At 42.8% G+C, this 25,155-nt stretch overlaps 5 non-coding genes across 5 annotated transcripts; 4 read left to right on the forward strand and 1 right to left on the reverse strand.

The window, feature by feature from the left end:
* Positions 1–8,309: 8,309 nt before the first annotated feature.
* On the forward strand, positions 8,310–8,381 carry TRNAE-CUC. The gene has a single exon. It is a non-coding gene; the product is annotated as a tRNA-Glu (tRNA).
* Positions 8,382–10,294: 1,913 nt separating this feature from the next.
* Positions 10,295–10,366, forward strand: TRNAG-UCC. Its single transcript has one exon. It is a non-coding gene; the product is annotated as a tRNA-Gly (tRNA).
* An 809-nt stretch (positions 10,367–11,175) lies between these two features.
* On the forward strand, positions 11,176–11,247 carry TRNAH-GUG. The gene has a single exon. It is a non-coding gene; the product is annotated as a tRNA-His (tRNA).
* Positions 11,248–12,149: 902 nt separating this feature from the next.
* TRNAK-CUU lies at positions 12,150–12,222 on the forward strand. Its single transcript has one exon. It is a non-coding gene; the product is annotated as a tRNA-Lys (tRNA).
* A 9,954-nt stretch (positions 12,223–22,176) lies between these two features.
* Positions 22,177–22,250, reverse strand: TRNAN-GUU. Its single transcript has one exon. It is a non-coding gene; the product is annotated as a tRNA-Asn (tRNA).
* Positions 22,251–25,155: the final 2,905 nt, after the last annotated feature.

Genomic DNA, 25,155 nt, shown 5'->3' on the forward strand with positions numbered 1-25,155 from the left:
TTTACTTGACATATTTGGCTTCTCTCTGGTGCCTCCCAAGGACAGGACCACACAAACTTAACCCTCAGCCCCTTTACCTGTAGAATTTGGATTTCAAAGCCATGCTCCCAGAGCTGTAGGGATTTCCGACACCCCAGTCCAAACAGAGCAGCTCTGCTTTGAGCTGTTTCACATTTTGGGATTTGGGGCATGTTTTCATTAAGATAAAAGAGTTCTATTGCTTAAATAGATTGAAAAACCAACAGATTATATGTTTCTAAGTATCTCTTTTGGTGCCAAGTCTTTATAATTACTGCTCTTCTCCTGTCCCATCATTTGAGCAGAACTTGGAAACTGAGTGGGCACTGGGGACATTTATACTGTTAAATTACACAGCAGAATATCTCCTCCATGTATAGAGGAGGCATTTTAGGCCTCTTGGATATAGATTATTGCAAGTTATCAGAGCCCATGAGATACTACAAGATGAGTTTTCGGTCTGTGAATTACTACCCCTTTGGGTCTACTTTCTGGATTTTTAGTTATGCAGTGGTGATGTCCACCTAGACTGTTCCTCAGAAGGACTTTGGGTGTTTTTGAGTGATTCCTGGAATCCAAGCATACATAGGTTCCTCTGTCTTCCGAAGAGCTCTTGGCATACTTAGATGTTGTGGTTAAAACAAATCAAACTGGTCGAAGAATTTATCATGAGAGACAAATAGTAATTAGGGTTGATGACTGATGCCTTGTGGGTTTTTTTGTCCCCGGACATTTATTGCTAATCAGGCAAAGATTCCTCAGTTATTTAGGCCTGGACTTTAGTTGCTGCTATATCAGGAATAATGTCTGTCATTCTCACCAAATATTAGATTTTATCTCCTTCCTTTGTTCCATCTTAGATTTGGACTGTATTAATTAGCCAAAATTAACTTGCATCCTGGTGCCAAGCCGAGGCATTTTCTCGGCTAGTTGAGAATTCAAGCGTTGATCGAGCACCTAAAACTTGCTAGAAATATTTGATAGAATTAAGGCCTTCTAGGAGATTACAGCCTTGCCATGGAGACAAATATACACAAATGAAAAATAACAGTCTAATGCAAGATAAATGTAATAGAGTGCTTAATGAAAAAGTGTACTATTCAGTGCCTGAAGCAGCAGCTCTTAACTTGGGTTGCATGTTATCTGAGGAGGTTTAAAAAATTCTGATGCTCAGATTATACCCCAGACCAATTAAATCAGAATTTCTGGGGGTGGAACCCAACCACCAGGATTTTTTGTTGTTGTTAATACTCCCTGTGCGATTTCGTGTGTGGCTAAAGTTGAGAACCACTAGTCTAAAGGGATGATGAAGGCAGGAAAGTCCACGTAGACAGGAATTTCTGTGGGCAGTAGGAAGAGTTGAGATTGATGCCATCTGGCTTTATTTGGGAAAATCTGATGTCAGAAGGGAGTTAGGAGCTCCTATGGATCTTAAAGCTCCAAGCAAAAGAGAATCTCAAACAGGCTGGAGAGGAGCTATGAATTCTACTGCCGGCTTTCCTACCCATGTGCAGCAGTGTTTCCGGAGTTCTTCACTCGCTCTGGTGGAATTAATTACACTTTGTCCCATTCAATTCTAGTTTTTGTGTGTAAAATCTTTCTACTCTTTAATTAAACTTTTGTTTCTCTATAAAATTTTTTTAAAAATATTTTATTTATTTATTTGACAGCGAGAGACACAGCGAGAGAAGGAACACAAGCAGGGGGAGTGGGAGAGGGAGAAGCAGGCTTCCCGTGGAGCAGGGAGCCCGATGCGGGGCTCGATCCCAGGACCCTGGGATCATGGCCCGAGCTGAAGGCAGACGCTTAACGACTGAGCCACCTAGGCGCCCCGCTCTATAAAATTTTTAATTGTGATAAAATACACATAATATAAAACTTAACTATCTTAACCATTTTTAAATATACAGTTCGGTAGTGTTAAGTACATTCACATTGTGCAACGAAATCTCCAAAACTCTTTATCTTGCAAAACTGAAACTCTGTACTCATTAAACATAAACGTTTCCTTCTGAGATAATTATAGCTTTACTTGCAATTGTAATAATACAGAGAGATCCCATGCACCCTTTACCCGGTTTCTCCCGATGGTGACCCCCTAGGAAACTATAGTGCGATATTACAATTAAGATAGGCCATCTCCATCCCAAGGATCCCTCATGTTGCCATACCTACTTCCCTCCCATCTCCATCCCTACCTTAAGCTTAGTAAAACCTAATCTGTTCTCCATTTCTATAATTTTGTCATTTTAAGAATGTTATATAAACAATCATATAGTATGTAACCTTTTAGGATTGGCTTTTTTCACTCAGCGTAATTCTCTGGAGATTCATCCAAGTCATGTGTGTATCAGTAGTTTCTTCCTTTTTATTGCTGAGTAGTATTCCATGCTGTCAATGTACTACCATCTGTACCACTCGTCTGTTGAATGACATCTGCCTTGTCTCAGGTTTTTGGCTATTATTAATAAATCTGCTATAAACATTTGTGTACAGGTTTTTGTGTGAACATTAGTTTTTATTTCTCTGGGATAAATGCCCAGGAGTGTAAATGCTGGGTCACATGAAAATTGCATCTCTAGGATGTTTTTTGTTTGTTCATTTAATAAACTGCCAAACTGTTTTCCAGGGTGACTATACCATTTTACATTCCCAAAAGCAATGGATGAGTGATCCAGTTTCTCTGCATTCTCACCAACATTTGATGTTGTCATGTTTTTTGAATTTTAGCCATTTTGATAGGTATGTAGTGATATCTAATTGTTACTTCAATTTGTATTTCCCTAATGGCTAATAATGTTGAACATCTTTTCATGTGCTTATTTGTTCTCTGTATATCCTCTTTGGTGAAATGTCCCTTCATGTTTCTTGACCATTTTCTCATCAGATTGTGTTTTTTTACTGTTGAGTTTGAGAGTTCTTTATATATTCTAGGTAATGGTCCTCTGTTTTGTACGTGGTTTACAAATATTTTCTCCCAACCACTTTGTTTTTTCATCCTTGTAACAAGGTCTTTTGCAAAGCAAATATGTTAAATTTTGATGAAGTCTAATTTATCAGTTTTTCCTTTTATGGATCATGCTTCTGGTGTCAAATCTTTGACTAGCCCTAGCTCATGAAGAGCTATTATTTTTTTCTAAAAGTTTTACACTTGACATTTAAGTTGGGGATCCACTTTGAGTTAGTTCTTATACAAGGTATGAAACTAAAGTTGAGAGATTTTTTTTTTTTTTTTTTTTGCCTATGGATGTCCAATTTCTTCAGCTAGATATATTGAAAAAGCTATTCTTTCTTCATTTAATTGCTTCTGCAGCACCTTTGTAAAAAAATCAGTTGGGCACATTTGTGTGGGTCTATTGCTGGGTTCTTTATTCTGTTTCATTGATCTGTATATTTATCCTTCTGCCAATACCATACCATCCTGACTACTGTAGTCTTATAAGTCTTGAAAATGGGTAGGCTGATTCTTTTCACTTAATTCTTTTTTCAAACTTTGTTTTAGCTATTCTAGTTCCTTTGCCTTTCCATTTAACTTTTAGAATAATTTTGTCTATAGCCCCAAAAAATCTTGCTAGGATTTCTCCTTCACTGTTTTTTTTATTGTAGTGTAATAGACATGTAACATAAAGTTCACAATTTTAATCATTGTAAAGTGTACAATTCAGTGGCATATAATACATTCAAAATGTTGTGCAGCAGGGATGCCTGGGTGGCTCAGTCATTAAGCGTCTGCCTTCAGCTCAGGTCATGATCCCGGTGTCCTGGGATCGAGCCCCACATCGGGCTCCCTGCTCCGCGGGAAGCCTGCTTCTCCCTCTCCCACTCCCCCTGCCTGTATTCTCTCTCTCACTTTGTCTCTCTCTGTCAAACAAATAAATAAAATCTTAAAAAAAAAAAAATGTTGTGTAGCAATCACCACTATCAAGTTCCAGAACATTTTCGTCACCCCAAAAAGGAAACTCTGTACCCATTACTCAGTCATTCCCCAAAATCTGGCAATGACCAGGCTGCTTTCTGTCTCTATGGATTTGCCTATTCTGGACATTTCATGTAAATGGAGTCAGACAATATGTGATCTTTTGTGTCTGGCTTCTTTAACATAATGTTTTCAAGGTGCATCCATATTGCAGCAAGTATGTACCTCATTCCTTGTTATGTCCAAACAATACGCCATTGTATTTATATACCATAGGTGTTTATCTATGTATTTATTGATTGACATTTGACTTGTTTCTACTTTGGCTACTGTGAATAGCATGTTGCTATGAATGTGCATGTATAGGATTTCTTTTGAGTATCTGTTTTCAGTTCTTTGGGGTATAATGTACCTAGGAGTGGAATTACTGGGTCATATACTATGTTTAACTTTTTGAGGAACTGCCAAACTGTTTTCAACAGCAGCTGTACATTTTACATTCCCACCAGCAGTGTATAAAGGTTCCAATTTCTCCTCATCCCTCACCAATACTTGTTATTTTCCATAATTGTAGCCATCCCCAAAGTGTGAAATGGTATCTTCTTGTGGTACTGACTTGCATTTCCCTAATGATCAATGACACTGAGCATCTTTTCATGTGCTTGCTGGTTGTTTTGAGTATCTTCTTTGGAGAAGTTCTATTCATTTGCTCATTTGAAAATTGGGTTGTTTGTCTTTTTGTTGTTGAATTGTATTCCCTTTCCTCTTGAAGGATATTTTCACTGGATATAGGAACCTAGGTTAAGAGTCTTTTCTTTTAGTGCTTGAAAAATTTTGTGCTCCTTCTTCTGGCCTCCAAGGTTTCCGATGAGAAATCTGCTGTCGTCGTTTCTTCCCCTACAAGTAAGGTGTCATTTTTTTATTGCTTTCAAGACTTTTTCTTTGTTTTTAAGCTTTCAGTAGTTTGACTGTGATGTGTCCTGGCATGAATTTGTTTGGGTTTATCCTCATTGGGGTTTGCTCAGCTTCTTGAATGCGTAAGTTTTATCCCTCTGCCAAATTTGGGCAGTTTCCAGCCACTATTTCTTTTAGTACTTTTTTCAGTCCTGTTCTTTTTTCTTCTCTTCCTGGAAATCCAATGATACAATAGAACTATTGTTATAATCCCACAAGTCCTTGAGACTCTGCTCTTTTTTTTTTCCATTTTATTTATCTGTTGTCCACGTTGAATATTTTTTATTGTTCTATCTTCTAGTTCACGGATTCTTTCCACTCCCCACTCCACTCTGCTGTTGAACCCATCCACTGAGATGTTTTGTTTTGGTTTGGTTTGGTTATTGTATTTTTTAGTTCTAAAATTTCCATTTAGTTTTTTTTTTTTTTTAGTTTTTCTTTACATCTTCTATTTCTTTGCTAAAACTTAAACTATTTTTTCATTTGTTTCACGCATGTTTGTAATTGCTTGTTGAAACATTTTTATGATGACTGCTTTAAAATCTTTGTCAGAGAATTCTAACATCTGTCATCTAGGTGTGGTCTATTTTCATTCAGTTGAAGATCCTTCTCATTGGTATGATGAGTGCTATTTTTATTAAAACCTGGACATTTTGAACTCTGGATATTATTTAAACCTTCTGTTTTAGGTGGCTTTCTCCGATACTCCTCTGGCAGAGGAAGTAGGGGCAAGTGTCTTGTTACAGCCAGGTAGGTGTAGGCTTCCAGTGTCCCCACTCAGCCTCCACTGACACCTGAGGGGTGGGGCTTCTCAATACTGCTCAGGTGACATCAGGAGTTTTCAGCTGCCCATTAGGCTTCTACTGACACCAACCTGGCTGGGAGAGGTAGGAAGGTCTTTTTACTCCTCCCCACATGGCCTTCACTGACAGTAGGGGATGGGGGTGGCCTTGTTATCACTGGGTGTTGGTGAAAGTGCTGACTCTTTACCACGTCTCCTCTGGAACGAATCCAGCAGAGAAGGGAAGGGACACCTCCTAAAAGGCCTGGTGAAGGTGGCAGTCTAGGCATCCCACTCAACCTTTACTAGTGTGTGTAGGAGTGAGCCACAGTTCTTTCTGTGGTGTTTGGCTGGAGTAGAGTGGTTATTATCTAGAAGTTTTTTTATTTTGCTAGGCTGCCTCTTTCCTGGTCCTTTGGCTAGAAAGAACAGGCTTGCTTTTGTTTTGTTTTGTTTTTTCCTTTGGCTGTCCCACTGGCATTTCCAGGTTGCTGGCTTCTTCCACACCACATCTGGGATACATGAGACAAAAAGAAAACCCAGTGAAATCACCAATGTGTGGTTCCTTAGGTCCCAAGGCCCCTAGCTGGTCTGCCTTCTTTTCTCTTCCTTTCAAGTCTCTTATATTTGTTTTATGTGCAGTATCCAAGGTTTTTAGTTGTATTAGCAGGAGGAATAGGGAAAAGTACAACTACTCAATCTTCCCTGATCCATTTTCTTTTATTCACTTGTTTATTTAGTTTTCCATTTGATTGTGAGCTCTTTTTTTTTTTTAAGTTTATTTATTTAATTAATCTCTACACCCAACGTGGAGCTCAAACTCACAATCCCAAAATCAAGAGTTGCATGCTCTTCTGACTGAGCCAGCCAGGTGCCCCCTGATTATGAACTCATTAAGTATATTTAGTGACTTCAATGCCTAGTCTGGCACATGATCTGCAAATGCATGAAAAAAAGGAAAAAAGACGACAGAACATGGAGTGAAGTGAATGAATTGCACTCTTCCCCCATCCGCCCTTAGGTGTGTGGTGCCAGAAGAGGAGGAGGCTTAATCCTGTCCTGAGGATGAGTCCTCTCCTGGTATTTTTATGTTGAGAAAGGTGGCTAGCTCCCAGAGCTCATACTCTCTTTCCTAGGTTCTCATGTGTTACCAAAAATTACCAGCAGATGACAGAATAATAGATGAAAATGGTCTGTTGACCAAAACATAAGGAGGTTGATTTCCTCTGATATACAGGAATAAATTCTACTACCCTACCCACCCCAGGTACAATTCCAAAATGCTGCTCTGAAAGTTAGTTACTTTTTTTCAGCGTTGGGGTACAGGTTGCTCTTCAGTGGGAACAGAGTTGGAGTAAAAAGAAGTAGGCTCTATTAGTCTCCATAGTGACATGTGCCAACAGGATTACTGGTTTCTGTGAAAATAAATATCTAGCAGTTAGTTACTAATTTCTGGCATTTAAAACCACAGGAAGGGGGAGACTGGAGGTCGGGAGGATGAGTACTTTTCTTAAACAATATTTTAACATTGCTACTTTAAAAGTAAAGCAAAACAGCAAAAAGCTGTCTTCTGTCAGGCCCTGCTGATATGCACACATCATTGGTGAGTCAATATTTAAATTCACTTTTCATTCATTATCAAAATATTTTCTGATGTGAATGTGGAGGGGGATCGCTTTTAAAAATTTGTTTGAGCTCTTGGGCAGAGAGTTCATAACATTGTACTCATCTGACCAAAAAAAAAAAAAAAAAAAGCCTGAGGGGAGGCTTTTGTTTCATTCTTGTTTTTCTCAATTTTTTATTTTAAAAAGATTTACAGAAAACTTGAAAGAATAAAATAATGAGCACTCAATTACCCTTCAGGTAGATTCACTGTCAATATTTTGTTACATTTGCTTTCTTTTCTCTCATATATAGTTAAAAAAAGTTAATTTGCATACATTGATGGTATGGTTTTAAAAGTTCCTTCAGTGGAAGCATGAACCCCATTTCTTTTTTCCTCCTTACTCCCACTCTCCTTTCTTCATATAAAAAAATTAAAAGCTCCGTACCCCTGCCCTTCTCTCAGTCTCCCACCAGAGAGTTAAGCTCAGGTCCCGCTAACCACCGAGGACCAGTAGGCCCAGTGACTTTCACTTGTCTGTAATATTTGTTTTGGCCAAGAGAATTTGGTCTGAGTTCGCAGATGAAAAAAACCTGCAATAGGATCAGGATCTCCAAGCGTTAGTCACACGACGACCTCTGTATTTCTTAAGGAAAAGTTCCTGGTCAGTTGGGCAAAGCTCCAGCTGAAGATCTTTACTTTTCTCCTGATCACAGTTCAGGAAATCACTGCAACTACGTGAAGCCAAGAGTCTCTTTTCTGTCTCTCTGTCTCCTCCGGTTACTTGTCTCTGGTCTTGGGGACTGTGATCGTGTATTTATGATCATCCCTCAGCTCTGGGAGCCAGGCTTCGGGGTTCTCTAGCGGGTTTTCTAACTTCAATAAAAAAAAAAAAACACGAAAAAGTAATTTCGACCTGAGGAGGGCCCAGTTTTCAGGAATCTCAAAACCCAAGGCAGTTGCAATAATATACAGAATAATTAAGTGGAAACACATACTCAGAATCATATAGTTTCTAGCAGTAAACCTCTTCAGCCTCCCTGGTGGTCTAGTGGTTAGGATTCGGCGCTCTCACCGCCGCGGCCCGGGTTCGATTCCCGGTCAGGGAAAAGTGTTTTATTTTTTTTCTCTTTTAACCATTAATGATTAACTTTGTTACTCCTAGTCAGTTCCCCAGTCCGCCAAAGCTGAAATACAGAAAATGCAGAAATATACAAAGTAAAAACTGTTCTACCACATGTTAACCGCTGACGTCCAGTTTTAAAAACAATTGGAATTATGCTATTCATACTATTTTATTTCCAGCTATTTTTAAAGTTAATATATTTCCAACACTTGCCAATGGAAATAAACGCTCTTCACTAACATGGTATTTTCTTTCATTTTAATTTAGTTTTTGAAAAGGTAAATATATTTACATGGTTTAGGATTCAAATATGCAAAAGCTATAACTGACAAACCTAATTTTTACCTCTGCCATCTAGTTTCCCTCTAATAAGGCCACCAATGTTATGTTTCATAACTATAATAATGTAAATATTTTATGTTAATGCAAGTACATGCATACATACTTATATATTTAAATATGCTCCCCCTTGCACAAATGATAGCAATCTATACATGTTTTATCTACACTTTGCCTTTTTCACTTAACAATATATTTTAGAAATATATTAGACAGATTATACATGAAGTTTAGACATGAAGAGTTTCCTCATTCTTCCTCATGACACATGGTATTCCATTGTATTGATGATATTCCATAATTAATTGAACCAACTTCCTTTTGATGGACACTTAGGTTATTTCTAGTCCTTTGCTATTACAAACAATGCCGCCATAAATAATCTTGTACATACGTCCATGTGTGTGGACTAAATGCCCAGGGATTGAAATACTGGTTCAAAAGGTGTGTGCATTTCATGGGTGGATATTGCCAGTGTGCCTTCTATAGAGGTCGTGCCAATTTACACTCCCACCAGCAATGTACAATGTATATAGAATTAAAAAAAGAAAAACTCATGTGGGTTTTCATCAAAGTGGATTTAATCTAACCTATTTCTGGAATTTTAGTTTCTTCCCCCTAAAATTTTGGCTTTGCAGGTAACAGTTTGATGAACATCTGTGTAGATACATCCTAGGTATTTCCTAGGTATTTCCGGAAGTAGAATTACTACCTCATACCATATACTAAATGAATTAAAGAATTAAATGCAAGAACTGAAATAACTAAGCTAAGAAAAATACACTAGTGGATAATTATCTTAATACTGGGTAGCAGGTTTTCCAAGATAAAAGCAAAGACAGAAATCATAAAGGATAAAACTGATGGATTAGACTACATAACAGAAAACTTCTGTTTATCTATAAAGAATGTTAAGAGTCAAATGACAAAGTGGTATAAATCAGTAATATTAATATAATACAAATAATAGAAAAATAGACAAAGCATATGACTTAGTAATTCTCAAAACTAATGCAAATAATTGGTAAATATGAAAAATGATCAACCTCAATAGTAATAGAATAAATGCAAATTAAGATAAGACTTTTTGTCCTGAACTTTCATGAAGATGAAAAGAATGACATCCCATTGACAGATGTAAGGTAATAGCGAAAACTGGTGTTATCTTTTCACACAGCAATTTGGCAATATAGTATCCAAAGTTTTAAAATGCTTATGTCTTTTGATTTGCAACTTTACCTTAATGCATTTGCCCTATGAAAACACTCTGAAATGCCTAATAACTCCCTCAGGGGAGCCTTAACTCCGTAACTGGATTTCAGATGCCCCCTTCAAACGACAATAGAAAAAATTAGAATTGACTTTTTTAAAACCTGTGAATAAATAAGAAACTGCCACAGAATTTTTAATATAACCATAGGAGAAATCCCAGAGAGCTTCCTCCTTTGGCTTTGTGTTAGAAATCTCTCTTAATATGAATGTCAGATAAAGAATTGTGTGACCAGAACTGGACGAATTACTCCTCATGAGGAAACCGATCAGACACCCGTAACATCTGCGTTGGTGGTATAGTGGTGAGCATAGCTGCCTTCCAAGCAGTTGACCCGGGTTCGATTCCCGGCCAACGCACTTCTCACTTTCACTTTTCCCCCGAAACTTTTAAGTAAGTTCAATTCAATAAACCACTGGGGAAGGAAAGGTTTTGGAGACTATTAGTTCGTAAGGGAGTCTCTCCTAAAAGAGAGCCTTTAGGGTTTTTGTAGCTGCAACCCTGAGCCAACCTCGTCTGCTGGGTTCGGCCGCTGGCGTCGCACCAGTTTATGATATCTATCCTTTTGGGGCCTTTAGGGAAGTGTCTGAAATAGAGGCTGCTCGGATTTGATTTTCTAAATCCTCGGATGCAGCTCTGGTTTACTGAGAAATCAGAATAAGGAAGTCAGCCCAAGAGCCCGCAGTTGCCGGAGAGCGTCCTGTCACTTGGAACGGTGAGGAAAGCAAGAAGAAACCAAGAGGAGGGCCTTCGACCAGCTCCCCTTCTCTTCCGGTTCCACCGCTCTGGGGACAGAAACCTCAATTCCAGGGTACAAGCTGGAGATGTAAACAGGAAAATCCTCGGGCGGCCTCTCGCACCGCTGGGCGGGGCGGCTTGATTCTTTGGAAGGGAGAGAAGTGGCATGAGGCGGGGCGACAAGGGATGGTCCCCGGCCGCAGCCCGCTGCCCAGCCGAAGGGCGACACTGGCGCCTGCACGCGGGATTTAGGAGCTCAGAACCAGATTCGAGGGTCAAAACTTCGAGGTTGTGGAGTGGAAACGTTTGTTTGGTATTCTGATTGATGCAGATTACTTGAACGGGGCAACTAAAACGGCAGCACGGGGTACGTACTCCTATTCCAAAGGGCATAAAATAAGAGCGGAGCGCGTCGCCTGGCAGGTGGCGCGCCGTGATCGTATAGTGGTTAGTACTCTGCGTTGTGGCCGCAGCAACCTCGGTTCGAATCCGAGTCACGGCATGTGATGTCTCCGTGGTGGCTTTTTTTTTTTTTTAAACATATGTATATATAAAACGTTTTAAAGGGGTTGAAAAAAGTTTAATTCTCTCTTCGTTCCAAGCAACCTTGCAGAAGTGCTATCCACGAATTGGGTGAATTGTTTCTGTTCAGCTCCTTCCGCCGCTCGCCCACCTAAAGCAAACAACCTAACGGGTTCTGGCAGGGACGCACTGCAGAGCGGTATGGCGAGCCTCGGAGCTGCCACTAAGGCTGCAGAGGTGAGAACCCTTTGCTTCGGACTCCGGAACTCAGCGCCTGTACCGGATCTTGGAGAAATGAAAGTTGGGAGAGTAGAGTGAAATCGCCTGGGGCTCTGACTCCCATCTGACTTGAAATCTCGCTAGGACGTTTACACGTAATAAATAGGGTCTTTTACTCAAGCCACACAAAACTTTAGTATTTAAAAACAAATTCGTGCCCCCAGTGACGCGTCTCTCATCCCCACTTCCACCCACCACCCTGGTCGTCACGGTTTAGGAAGAGAAGGAAGCAGCGGCTGGAGCACCAAGGTCCCGGGAGGCAAGTCCCCGTGCCCCACCTGCTCCCCCGGCTCTTTGCACCTCTCATCCCCGTTCCCTCGCGCTCTTTCGCCTCCTCCTCAGGAGTCCGCATGCCAGACACCGGGCTGTCAAAATGATCCGGTCCACGCGGACTTTGAGAAAACATGGAGGTTTTAGGACTCCTGATTCCCCGTCCTCTGGGAGGCCGCCTGGCCCCACGCAGTCCCCACCACTCTCTCGGAGCCTCGGTCCAGGTAGCAAAAAGCTACTATTCTGTTCACAAAATCCTAGACCCTGCGGTCTCTGTCACTAGTGTGTATCTGGACCATACATCCTGTCTCTGAGACGCCTTGGCTCATCAGCGCCCGGCTAGCTCAGTCGGTAGAGCATGAGACTCTTAATCTCAGGGTCGTGGGTTCGAGCCCCACGTTGGGCGCACGCGGTTATTTTTCTATTTCTATTAAATCCTCTTTTGGCAACCAACAATTGTGACTTATAATTAGCTATTGCGGCCACTGTTGTCTTTAATTTCGGTAACAACTTCCAAAATCTCCTCTATTTGCTCCAAATTGAACAGAAATGAGGAATCCGAACCGGGGATCCTGGTCGTTGAGACCAAGGGTCTCAAACCTACGGCGGGGGGGGGGGGGGGGGGGGATGGGAGGAGCCTCTCCGGGGGTGCGAAGGTGACAGGAGCCGGAGCAGCTCCCAGTCCTGACCCGCGGGGCTCCCCCTCCGTCCTACCACGACTCTTCTCCACCAAGAAGACGCCTTAGGACCGGACCGGATGGGAACACTCTCCTTCTCTTCTGCTTGGTGGGGGTAAATTTTGGATGAGGTTTTTTGAAGGGCTTTCTCAGCTAGTTAAAATGTTCTCCGCTAGGTGCCAAGGAGCACCTGTCTTTGCTCTTCAGGTTTTGAAGCGTTCATTAGCCGCAAAGGGCTGTAAAATACAACTCATTTACTAAGATCCCGAAGCGGGGCGGGAAAAGGGGAATGCCCTGGAATGGCATCTGGGGAGGCGGGGGAGAGACGCGGAAGAGCCGGAGGGGGGAAGGCGGGGGCGGGGAGGGGCGCAGGCGAGAGCTTGCAGGGGGGAGCCCCCGCTGCAGCCTGCCGGAGGCTTGTTGGGGGCCCCCTGCAGCGCCGCGCCCGCGGGTGTTGAGATAGTTACTGACTCACTGGAGAACTCTGTTCTGCCCGGGAAAGCCTGAACTTGTTTGCGCTACATTTGTCCCTGCCAAGTCCCTTTCAGTGTTGGAATGGGTGGTCTGGCTTCAGTTGCTTTTCAAGGCGAGGGGAAGCCAAGTTTGGCACAGGTCAAGAGGCTTCTCCACAACGACGAGGAGGACATTTAACTCCTCATACAAGTCGTCCGCCTCCTTTCCCTAAGGATCCTTTTAACAGTCCTGCTTTTTTTTTAAGTTTGTAAATATGCTTCAGTCTCCCACCAACCGGCTCCGAGATGATCAATACATTAGGCCAGTTATTCTCAAAGTGTGGTGCCAGGACAAACTTGTGAGATATGCAGATTCTCAAGCCCCACCTCAGATCTGCGGAATCAGAAACCAGGGGCTGGCCCAACAACCTGTGACTTAAGCGCTGTAGGTGATTTAGGTGAACGTTCAAGTTCAGGGACCACTGCATCAGGGCAGCCTCCTTCCCTGTCAACCAAGATATACCATGTTCTTGGCTGGGAGACTCAACGTCACAAAGATAACATCTCTCCTTAAATCGGCTGTCTCAAGTTAACATGGTTTTTCTAAGAATATCAAAAAGAGCTTTTTAGAATTCAAACTGGACAATAGAATTCTGAAGTTTAAATGGAAGAGAAACAAGCAGAAATACTCAGGGAAATTCTTTTTTTAAAAGAAAGAGCAATAAGGAAGGACTAATTCTATGAAATAGTAATTATATTAATTAAAATAGTAAGATATCATGTATGAATCAACAGTAATAAATGGCACAAGAATTCAGAAATATACCAAAATAATAAGGAAATGTAATATATTAGAAAGAGGATCTTGAACCAATAATTCTAATGAACAGTTTTGAATAGGTAAGTGTCTAGGGAAAAATAATGGTCAGTGAATATCATGCCCTTTACATAAGGGTAAATTCCAAATCAATCAAAGATTTAAATAGTAAAGAGGAACATAAAAGTTCTTGTAGACACATTAAACAATTATTTTATTATCTTGGTGTGTATGTGAAAAAAGCTGTTCTATGATATAAACTCACAAGTCCTGAGAGAAAATATCAATGAATTTGACTATATAAATCGAATGATATCTGCCTAAGTGAAGTCCAAACACAAATAACAAATTTGGGGCAATATTTGCAACTCGCATTGCGTTAAAAATCCTCCATTTTAAGTTCATGCTTTGGTGGTTAGCATCCTTCTCGTTGCCCTAATTGTGAACTCACACCCCAAAACAGCTGAAACCCCTTGATAACAAACCCAACTGCTGGACTCTAACTTCCCCTTCCTCTCTTCCCTTCTCCCTCACCCCTAACCTTCCGTTCCCACCTCTCTTGGTTTGCTTTCCGTGGACCCCACGCAAGATCCAGTAAAGACTTTGGCCCACAGGTCCTCCTGTCTCTACTCCCCACCTGTGAAACCGAGCACCCTGCTGGTTATGCCCCTCTGTGGCCCTCTGCTGCACAACATGACCCCCCTCTTTGGGACTGTGAGTATAATAAACTTCTTCCTTTCAAGCCTGCTTCTCTTCTCCTGTGGCTGCAGCAACTTCACCAAACCATACCCAACATCTACATTCGTAGAACACACATATATACAAAAGGCTAATTTCCCTAATATTTACAGAACTACAAACCAACAAGAAATAAGCCAACAACCCAATAAAAATAGCAAACATATATAGAACAGAAAATACTCGTTTCTGTTGCTCATAAAGGTACTCAACATTCAAGATTGCTATTAATGAAAGCAATGCAATTTAAAACAACACTGAAATAACACTTTTGACCTTTTTAAAATCCATTTAGAAATTTATCCCATTATTCCTACACATGTGTGAAATTAAACATATTCAAGGTTATTCATGGAGCATTTTTCATTAAGTAAAAGACTGGAAACCTCTCTAAATGTCCACCATTTGGGGGAGTAACTAAATATACAACTAAATATACAACTACACAATGAAATATGGTTCAGCTACCTGTAAAAAAGAATGAGGAAGCTCCTGATATTCCAATATGGTGTGACTGAAAAGAAATGGTTTAATATTTTGCAGCTCCTCCCACCAGGAGGTGGAGCTTATTTGTCCACCGGTCTGTATACAAGATTGGCTCTGTGACTTGCTTGGGCCAATGCTGGTGCCTTAGCAAACCTGAGGCAAGCGCAGGCTTGAAAAATGCTTGCACACTGGGGCTTAAATTTGGAATCCTGAGACCATGATCTGAAGACCCTCAAGCTAGTCTGCTGGAGAGATCACAAGGAGAAAAAGATCCATCCCCGCTCTTCTAGTCCATTCAGCTGTGCCCCAGACAAGTGATTGAGCCATCCTATACCAACCAGCCCCAAATGAGATGGCCCAGAACAGAAAAACTTCCAACTCACAGAAGCCCTAAAAAGTAATAAATTATTGTTATTTTAAGTCAATAAGTTTGAGATGGCTTGTTATATAGCAAAAGCTAACTTACATTCACTGAGACATAAATCAAGTGAAGATTCCAAAGGAACAGTCTTATAATGTGCAATCATTTGTATCAAAAGGGTAATGGTGGTTGCAAGAGATTGACAATTTTACTTGTATATACGTAAATATCTCTGGAGTGATACACAAGAAATCCAAATTCCCCTATTGAAAGGGCCCATTAAGTGCCCAGTATAGTGGATAAAAATAGATGAAACCGTTTCAAAACAGTAGGGACAAAGAGGAGAGATCCTGTAAGCTTTTGGGAAGGGAGGTGAGAGAACAGTTTAATGTAAATAGTCAAGAATCAGAATGGCATCTGCCTTCTCTACAGTGCCGATGCGCTCCATTATATAACCATCAGGGACAAACCTGTGATCAAACAAAGTTGGATTTTTGGCTTATTGCAACAAGAGAGACAACATACACCGTGGGGAACTGTGGGGGCAATTCTACCTTTGGAAATCTTAATAATTTTTATTCAGAAAGTGGGAGGAGTGGAACAGAGCCAAATATGAAATTGGTAAAGAAGCAACAGTTACTACTAGTGGTTGGGAAAGGAACGGGAAGTTTGGTCATTTTTTGTGGTTTGGACTGTGTTCCGTTCATGCTCAGACATGATCATTGTAGGAATGCTGGCCATACTGACTCCATTTTTGGCCAGCATTTTGACTTGTCCACTTGGTGCTCATTCTAGTGTTATGTTCTTCAGAAGCTGCCCTTCACCCCAAAGATTACTGTACATGTCTTGTGATCACAGAGGAGACAAGAGCACCAAGAGTTAGTTCTGTTATGGCCTACAGCAGGTCCATTAAGATACAAACTTCGATAACATAGTTTTGGCCTCCTGATGCACAGATGGCACCAAGAGGTCTGTTAATGTTAGCTATTAATCACATTTGCGTGTACACTTGGATCTCACTGTTATGCTCTCCCTCAGGTCCCATCTCCTTATAGGATCTGTGAGTGAAGGTCTGGATTTTTGTGGAGAAGAGCTGAGCAGCTGACTGGATCATGGGCCAATCCTTCCCGCCAGTAAGTTACCCAATATAAAAACTCAGTGTCAACTGTTGTCTGATTTGTTTTTCCATCTCAAAGTGCCTTCTCAGTTCAGGGGATGTTTGACAGTTCTCTGCCTTCAGACAATCATGAAGTAGTTTTTTTTTTTTTTTTTTCCCTTTGCTTCATCATGATTAGTGGTTTTGTCTGATATTGGTGTTCTGAGAAATTTTTTAGTTTTAACTGGAGAACATCACAGCCCAGGTGTTTGAGTCAGGCCAGTTCTAAGCTGACAGCAGTGAAGAGCTATTTTTTCTTTCTTAACAGCAACTCTAGAAAATAGAAAACAACGAAGCAATGCCTTGAAAAATCTGAGGGAAAATGATTTCAACCTAAAATTCTCTATTTATGGGGCACCTGGGTGGCTCAGTCATTGAGCGTCTGCCTTTGGCTCAGGTCATGATCCCAGGGTCCTAGGATCAAGCCCCGCATTGGGCTCCCTGCTCAGTGGGAAGCCTGCTTCTCCCTCTCCCACTTCCCCCTGCTTGTGTTCCTTCTCTGGCTGTGTCTCTCTCTGTCAAAAAAATAAATAAAATCTTAAAAAAATAAAATAAAATTCTCTATTTAGCAAAATATCAATTAATGGATATGGATATAATACATTTTCAGACATACAATGTCTCAAAGAGTTTAGTTCTTAAGCAATTCTCTACAGAAGTTATTGGAGGATATACACCATTAACAGGAAGGAAGGAAGGAAGAAAGAAGACCACTTGTAACGCATGAAGCAGAGGACCTAACAAAAGAAAGAGGCAATGGAAACCCCAAGATGATGGTGAAGTAAAGGGAGGTATTATGATGATAGCTGTGGGGAAGGCCTATCGATCAAGTGGTCCAGACTGGAGGAGATAGGAGTGTGCCAGGAGAGATTTCTTTGAAAACAAAAACAAAAACAAATGAAACAAAACTGTGTGTTTCAATGTGTTGAGGGGAGATTTACAGAACTAGAAAGAAACCGGTTATGATTTAGTAATAAATGCATGGAAAACTAAGCAAATGGAAAAATAAGGTAATTGTTAAAGCCAGGAGAAAATGTTCCACAAAAATTGATCACATTAAATTATGTGATTTAAAATAATAATCATTGATCTCATCAGAATTATGATGTAAGTATATAGATGTATTAGAGTTCTCCAGAGAAATGGAACCAACAGAAAATATATAAATATATATACATACCTAGGAGATATATATGTGTGTATATAAAATCTCTATGCCTATATCTATATATCTATATTTATCTATTGAGAAAGAGAGAAATTTTTGTTTTAAGGAATTAACATGATTGTGGAGGCTGATAAATCCAAAATCTTCAGGATAGGCCAGCAGGCTGGAGACCCAGGGAAGAGTTGATATTGTAGCTCTAACCTTGAGGCAGGGTCTGGAGGCAGAATTCCTCCCTCCTTGGGGGACCTTGGTCTTTTTCCCCTAAGGCCTTTGATTGATTAGATGAGACCCAATCTTATTATGGAGAGTAATCCCTTTTACTCAAAGTCTCCTTATTTACATGTTAATCTCATCTAAAAAATACCTTCACAAGAACATTTAGACTGATGTTTGACCAAATATCTGGGTACCACGGCCTAGCCAAGTTGACACATAAAATTAACCCTCACAATTGGGAAGACAGGGAAGTGGGACGTGTGTTTGCACACGTGTGCACACACAGTGGTAACTGTAGAGGGAGTAGGTAGGCGAGAGAGAAAGTGCCTAAAACTAGGAAATGAAGAATTAACAGTATCTGTTTTCAGAGATGGAAATAACCAATCACTGAATAAAAGAACTTAAAGTCAACGAGCTGAACAGAGATGTGGTGACCTCCCTGAGGCTTTGGTGGCAAATTCTCTGAGGCTCTCTGAAGGCCAGCCCTGCTGAGGGTTAGGGGGACTTCCTGGGACTTCCCAGCTCAGGCTTCCTGGGCCCCACGCGGGAAAAGATGGTGTGGTATCCCAGCAGTAGCAACAGTGGAGACCCATGACTAGGCCTGACAGGGCAAGGGGAGACAGATGTTTCTGGAACCTGGAGAAGTGACAGTTGTAGCCCAGGCTGCAGTCCAGTCCACCAGACAACAGCTGTGGCTTTGAGGCATAGCAAAGAACGCAGTCACTGTCAGCCTGCAGGAAAGAGCTCCCCTGGCCTCCTATTCTTCCCACCCTGCCAGCCCTATTCAATGCATCCCATGGGCTGTAGCCAACAGGAGGCCAGGGGGCAGAGGCGCTTTTGTGCAGTTCAAAAAGATTAACTCTCTGGAGCAGATAGTAAAGCGGATAATGGTGAGAAGGGATCTGGAGCGACAGATGCAGAATACCAAGCAAAGATGGCCTTTCATTCTTGAGGTTTGTAAACAAGTTAATAGACTTTAGTTCTTAGAGCAGTTTTAGGTTTACAGAAAAACAGAACAGAAAGTACGCCCTCTCCTCCACCCCCACTGTCTCCCCTATTATTAATCCCCTGCATTGGTGTGGGACGTTTGTTACAACTGAGCCAGCACTGATACATTATGATTAACTGAAGTCCCTAGTTTCCAGTAGGATTCATGCTTTGTGTGGTACCGTTCTGTTTCTGAGATTTTCATTGTAAAATAATTTCATCATTAGCTGCATTTTGGTGTCAAATAAGTTTTTCAAAAAGATTTTGTATTTCCTGAATTATCTCACTGACTTGAGCATATCGGCTTGTTGTCTTTAGACCTGTGTGATGTCTGAACTGGAGCTGCGTAAGTATTTGGTTCAATCTTTCTTTCCCTTAGATCATTATAGACCCTAGGTTAAATTTTCCTCCCATCTTTATCAGAACCCCATTTTCTTATCAGAGCTCTCAATTTCATTAAAACAAAGTTCTATAACTGATGTATGTTTTTCATACCATAGCTGGATTCTCTTTTCCATAAAAATACTGGTAATGTGACTAGAATCTTGAAAAGCAGGAATTTTTTTTAAGATTTTTTTTTTTTTGGAGGGGGGGGTATTAGTATCTGTGAGCTTCCAGCTCAGAGCAGACAAGCAGATCAGGGAAGGAAGAAAGGAAAGAAAATCCTGTGGAACTTCTGGATCATGATGCTTTAAGAATTTCCCAGAGTATGTGGCTTGCCCACGTTGTCAGGGGACTGGACTGGGGGTTAATAGCCTGCCCTGTGGCTTCAGCAGACTATAGGCAAGTCTAAGTTATAGCACAAGAAGATAGCCTGGTTCATCTGAGGTTTTTAATCTATACTTATAAAGGAGGTAGTTACTTTGTTCTAAAAGTAAATAAGCCATGCTTGTTGACTTTATTGAAAAATACAATTGTTTTGCTTTATTAAAAATAAAATTGTTTATTATAAATAATCAGGTTAGTATCTTGCCTTTGGGAACTTGGAGCTTGAGCAGAGGAAATTAAGAATTTTTTTCATGTATCTTTCTATAAACCCTTCATTTTCTGTTGTCTCTCACACACACACACACACACACACAAATACACACACAATTCCTCTAGGAGGAAAAGATCAAAGAACTACAGGACAAGTCCTGCTCCTACCTGCAAGTGATTGTTCTCAAGTCTGCAATCTGGTCACTTTATATAAAGGGCATTTTAAACACTCAGGAAATGCCTCTTTATGTTACCACCTGTTGTGGACTGAATGTGTCCCTCCCAAATTCATATGCTGAAGCCCTGACCCCCAGTGTGATGGTATTAGGAGGTGAAGCCTTTAGGAGGTAAATAGGTTTAGATGAGGTCATGAGGGTGGCACCCCATGATGGGACCTTATAGAAATACAGGGGCGCCTGGGTGGCTCAGTTGGTTAAGCGACTGCCTTCGGCTCAGGTCATGATCCTGGAGTCCCTGGATCGAGTCCTGCATCGGGCTCCCTGCTCGGTGGGGAGCCTGCTTCTCCCTCTGACCCTCCCCCCTCTCATGTGCTCTCTGTCTCTCTCATTCTCTCTGTCTCAAATAAATAAATAAAATCTTAAAAAAAAAAAAAAAGAAATATGAAGGTCACCAGATCCTCCTCTCTCTGCCCTCTGAAGACACACTGAGAAGGCAGTCACCTGCAAGCCAGGAAGGGGCCTCACCAAGAGCTGAGTGGGTCACCACCTTGATTTTTGACTTTTCAGTCTCCAGAACTGTGAGAAATAAATGCGTGTTGTTTAAGTCACCGAATCTATGGCATTTTGTTATAGCAGCCTCAGCTAGGACACCACCCAAAACCTCTGAAAAGATCAAAATAAGACTTTAGAAATCTGTTTGAGAATGCCTCCCCATTTCTGTTTTCTATAAGATTCCTTTAGCTACTTGTTCACCTCAGCTCACCAGACAAGGTTTTATAACAAGTGTCACATATACCAGCATAGAGGGAACAATTCCACAAGATCAACAGAATAGCCACCATTACTAAGTTCCCCCAAATCAAGTCCTGAGAATGCAGTCTCTCCTCTTGCTGCCGTAAGAAAAAAAATTAAAAGATCCATCATCTGAAGTCGCAATCTGATGAAAATTTTAAATATCTCTCCTTTCCAATTTTTATTTGGCTCAGGACCACCCACGAAGGTCCCACCCACTCTGAAGGGCGAGTTCTTGGTTCTTCTTCAGCAGCAGAAGCCTGGGCTCTCTGCCACAGGAACACTGGGACCTGTAGCTCTACAGTCCTATGAATCCAACAGTGTGAACCACTTCCCCAGGATCCCCAGGGGCCAAGAGAACAAAGGAGACTGTGGGAGCACCAGCCCCTCACCGGCAAAACTCAGCAATGTGTGAGACCAACAAGCAATAACATTCCCCAAGCAAAAGTGATGGATTTGTACTGCTAGTAAATGTCAGTTTGGGTTGCCAAGAAAAGAGCGTTCTCTTAGAATGTGGGGGTATGACTAGGTACAGCTTCTTTGGAGGGCCATCAGTCAGGAATTAGCAAAATTAGCAATGACAAATACTTTCATTAGGAAAGTCCACTTCCAGGAATCTCTTTTAGGGAAATCCATGTGTAAGCGATAAGGATATTTGTATAAGGATGTTCTCTGAACAAGCATTTATAACAGTAAACATTAGAATCAATGTCGTGTCACAATTAAGGAATGTTTGTATATACAATAACCCATCCATACCATGAAAAGATATGCATTTATTTAAGAGGATGAAGTAAATAACAGAAATGGTGATGAGACGTCCCTGAAAAGAGTTATAGTAGCTAATGTTTAATAAACATTTATTAAGTGGTCAAATGGTTTATGTGCATATCTCATTAACATTTAAATTAATCCATGAGGGAAGTACTCCTATTTGCCCCCTCTTATAGACAAAGAAATTGAGGCACAGAAAATTCATAATTTGTTTAAGCCACATGGTGGGAGAACCAAAATTTCCACCCGGGACTAGAGGCTTCACCCCAAGTGAAGAAGGGTTTTGTTGTTCTCAATTTTGGGGATTTCTTAGTTTCCAGGATGTGCAGTTGTAAAAACCCAGCTTCGGGAAGTGAGGGGCTCTGCAGTGTCTCTGGGATAAGTAAGGCCCAGACGCGGGCTATTGAAAAAAATACCTTTGCTGAAAAAATCCTTCTTTTAGGCACTTTTATGCAACTTGAGTCTTCCAGCAGCATACTTGGGCGTCTGATTTAAAGTGGACAGAAGTCCAGAGGACTCCGAGGATAAATAAGTTCACTAACAGGTAACCTAAGGTTGCAAGTTGCTAGTAAAAGAGACCGTCCCTGGGTGGGCTCGAACCACCAACCTTTCGGTTAACAGCCGAACGCGCTAACCGATTGCGCCACAGAGACACGGAAACCGTTCTTCCTAAACTCATTTCCTGATCTCAGAAATTGCTTTTCCAACCTCTGGCTAGGGACATCTTCTCATTCTCCCACTCCGGAAACCGGAGGCGCGGGAGACACTGAGGCCACGGGTCGTGTCACTGGGCATGTCTGAACATCGATACGGGGCCAGTCACCTGGGGAACTCGGGGAGCCCAACGCCGGACCCCCCGCCTCTCCGCCTGCTCCTCGCCGCCTCCAGAGCCGCCTGGCTCCAGGGGTCGCCCGCAGCCTCTGGCGCTGAAGTCATCCACCTTCCCATTCTTAGCTCCGACTGACTCGTGGCTCTCACAGCGAGTCCCCGCAGGACCAGGGGCGCGCGTGAGAAGGGCGCTACCCCCACTGACCCCCCTCGCTGCAACGCGGCAGGGCCGGGCGTGGCTCGCGATGCACGCCGCGCCCCAGGGCACCTAGTAGGCACTCCCTAAATGCTTGGTGAAGGATCCATTCCGCCGTGGGGGCCGAGGGGAGCCAAGAATTCCAGTGTGGGCTTTTCAACTTTTAGTCCTACGAGGGGCTCGGGAGAGGGAAGACGGCAAAGGTTTCTCCGAGGCGGACGCGCGTTTGTTTCCAGAGCTGACCGAGAGCGCGGCGAAGACCCCGACTCTGGACTCGAGCGCACTAGGACGCAACTGAGCTCCGCACCCTGGCGAGCCACGCAGCCTCAGTCCGACTTCGGCGGTCCGGGGCTGCGGTGTCCAGGGCTGAACCGCGGAAGCCGGAGACGAGAAGGAAGCGAGGGCGCGTGGGGCAGCCTGGTGAGGCGCCGGGGAGAGGGCGCGAGCACTCCAGCCGCTAAACAAAAAGGCGCAGAAAACTGAAAATGCCGATTTTCCTTAATTTCAATCACCCGCCACTTGCCGTCTCTTGTGTGCGGTTGGTGCTCTGACTCCGAAAAGACAGATATTCCTCTTTTAAATGCTTAGTTTAAAGACGGCAGCGCCGTGAGATGTCACCCTTTGGATCTGGCGACTTCCCGAACGCGGGCCTCGGAGCTGCTGGGGGGCCCACAGTCCCTGCTCCCGGGAGGAAGGGAGGAAACGCTGCAAGCCGTCCGCCCCCCGCCCCCGGGGGCCCCGGCCCGGCCCCAGCCCCTCGCCCCTGGCCCGGAGCCGGCTGCGCGCTCCCCCTCCGTGCCCCTGCACCCTGCAGCGGAATGTGGACGAATGTGACCAACCGTCTGTACTTCAAGGAGGTGCACGGTAGGCAACGGTAGGAGAGGCTGATAAAAAATTCCAAAGAACAGGGTGTCCGAGTGAATTTACTATTATTACTGGAGTAAAGAGTAATGCTTGTATTGAGTAAGACGATGACAGCTGTCGCTTTAATCCCACATGAACAGGGCTGAAAGTTCCCTGTAGCTTTGTAGCCATTTGCGGGCGACCTGCAAGCATGCACTCGGGTATTTTTTTTCTTTATAAACGTAGCTCATAACACTGTATTTATTAATTTGTGTGCTCCTTTGAGTCTCAGTCCCCAACAGCCCCCAAAGAAGAGGCGGAGAACACGCGGGGCTGGGGCACAGAAAGTGCACTTGGTGTCACGTCAACTTTCATCCGTGCCTTTAAAGAACTTGGAGAAAAGCGCCCACGATTGTCGTGGAGGGTTGGAAAATTCCAGTAACAGGGCCGAGGAGGTGAGGATCCGTGGTAAGTCTCGGTGGGACCTATTGGGATGGATTGAAAACCTCTTTATCCTGGACGTCCTTTCCATGGAAGTCTGGGGTTCAGTCTGGGGGCAAACTAGCACCAGGAGAGGCCCTTCTAAAAGGCCAGGGGGTGGGTGAGGGTGCTGGATTGCTCCCTCAGCCGGACCCCGTCTCCACGCAGCACTATTCTATCCACTACGCTGGTCCCTCCTTGAGCTCAGAAGTAGGAAGATCCTAGGCTGGGATTGTGATTTAGTGCCAATCAGCGGTGGGCAGGAGGAAATTCATTAAACTCTCTACAAACCTATTTCCTGGTCAGCAACACGCCGAGGTCTTGGCTCAGGTATTTTACATTTGGGCAACGATTCCAAGCGGCTAGGAGGAAAAGAAGTGCATCTACTTCTCGTCGTCTTGCTAGCTCAGTTTGTAGCGCTCTCGACTTCTAATTTTAAGGTCTTGAGCATCGCCCAGCGTCCAGTGCATTTTATTTGATTGTTTTGGGATTGGGCACCCGCGGTGGCCGGTACCGTGCGGATCCCCGAGGTGGCCACGAGGGGGCGCGCGGTCCCTTCCCTTGGATCTCGGCTCCCAGGGCCACTACTTTTTTTCAGTTTGGATGGTAAAGGGTAATGAAGTCCAGTTGATTCACTTTCTCTGAGACTGGCACAACCCAAGATTCTTATTCTTTACCACCCCAACTCTAGGATCGTCTTGAGTCGGCGCATGGAAGGTTGGTTGCATAAGCTCAGCTGCCCAGCTCAGAGGCTACCTCATTCCCTCTGCTATCAAACTATGGGAAAAGGCACAAAGACAACTGGATTTGAAAGTGACTGATTTCGCTTGTAATTTTAAATGTTCTGTTCTACGCATTAAAAGCCTTATTCCTGGGGCGCTTGGGTGACTCAGGTGATTAAGCCTGGGACTCTTGATTTCAGCTCAGGTCATGATCTCAGGGTGGTGAGATTGAGCCTGGTGTGGGGCTCTGGGCTCAGCCAGGAGTCTGCTTAACATTCTTTCTCTCTCTGCCCCCCCCAAAATAAATAAATCTTTAAAAGCCTTATTCCAAGAAGCATGTGCAGGTTTCAGCAGATCAAAAAAGGAGTCCTCTGTAGAAAAAAGGTTTAAAATCTGTGTGCTTGGGAGAAAAGACCCGGTGCACCCAGGAGCAAGGGTGGGGAAGAGAATGGGAAGTAAGATTCAGAACTAAGAGCTACAGAATTGGGG

Source organism: Mirounga leonina, unplaced genomic scaffold (assembly GCF_011800145.1).
Source record: "Mirounga leonina isolate KUSES-001 unplaced genomic scaffold, KU_Mleo_1.0 Mir_493, whole genome shotgun sequence".
NCBI classification, from domain to species: domain Eukaryota; kingdom Metazoa; phylum Chordata; class Mammalia; order Carnivora; family Phocidae; genus Mirounga; species Mirounga leonina.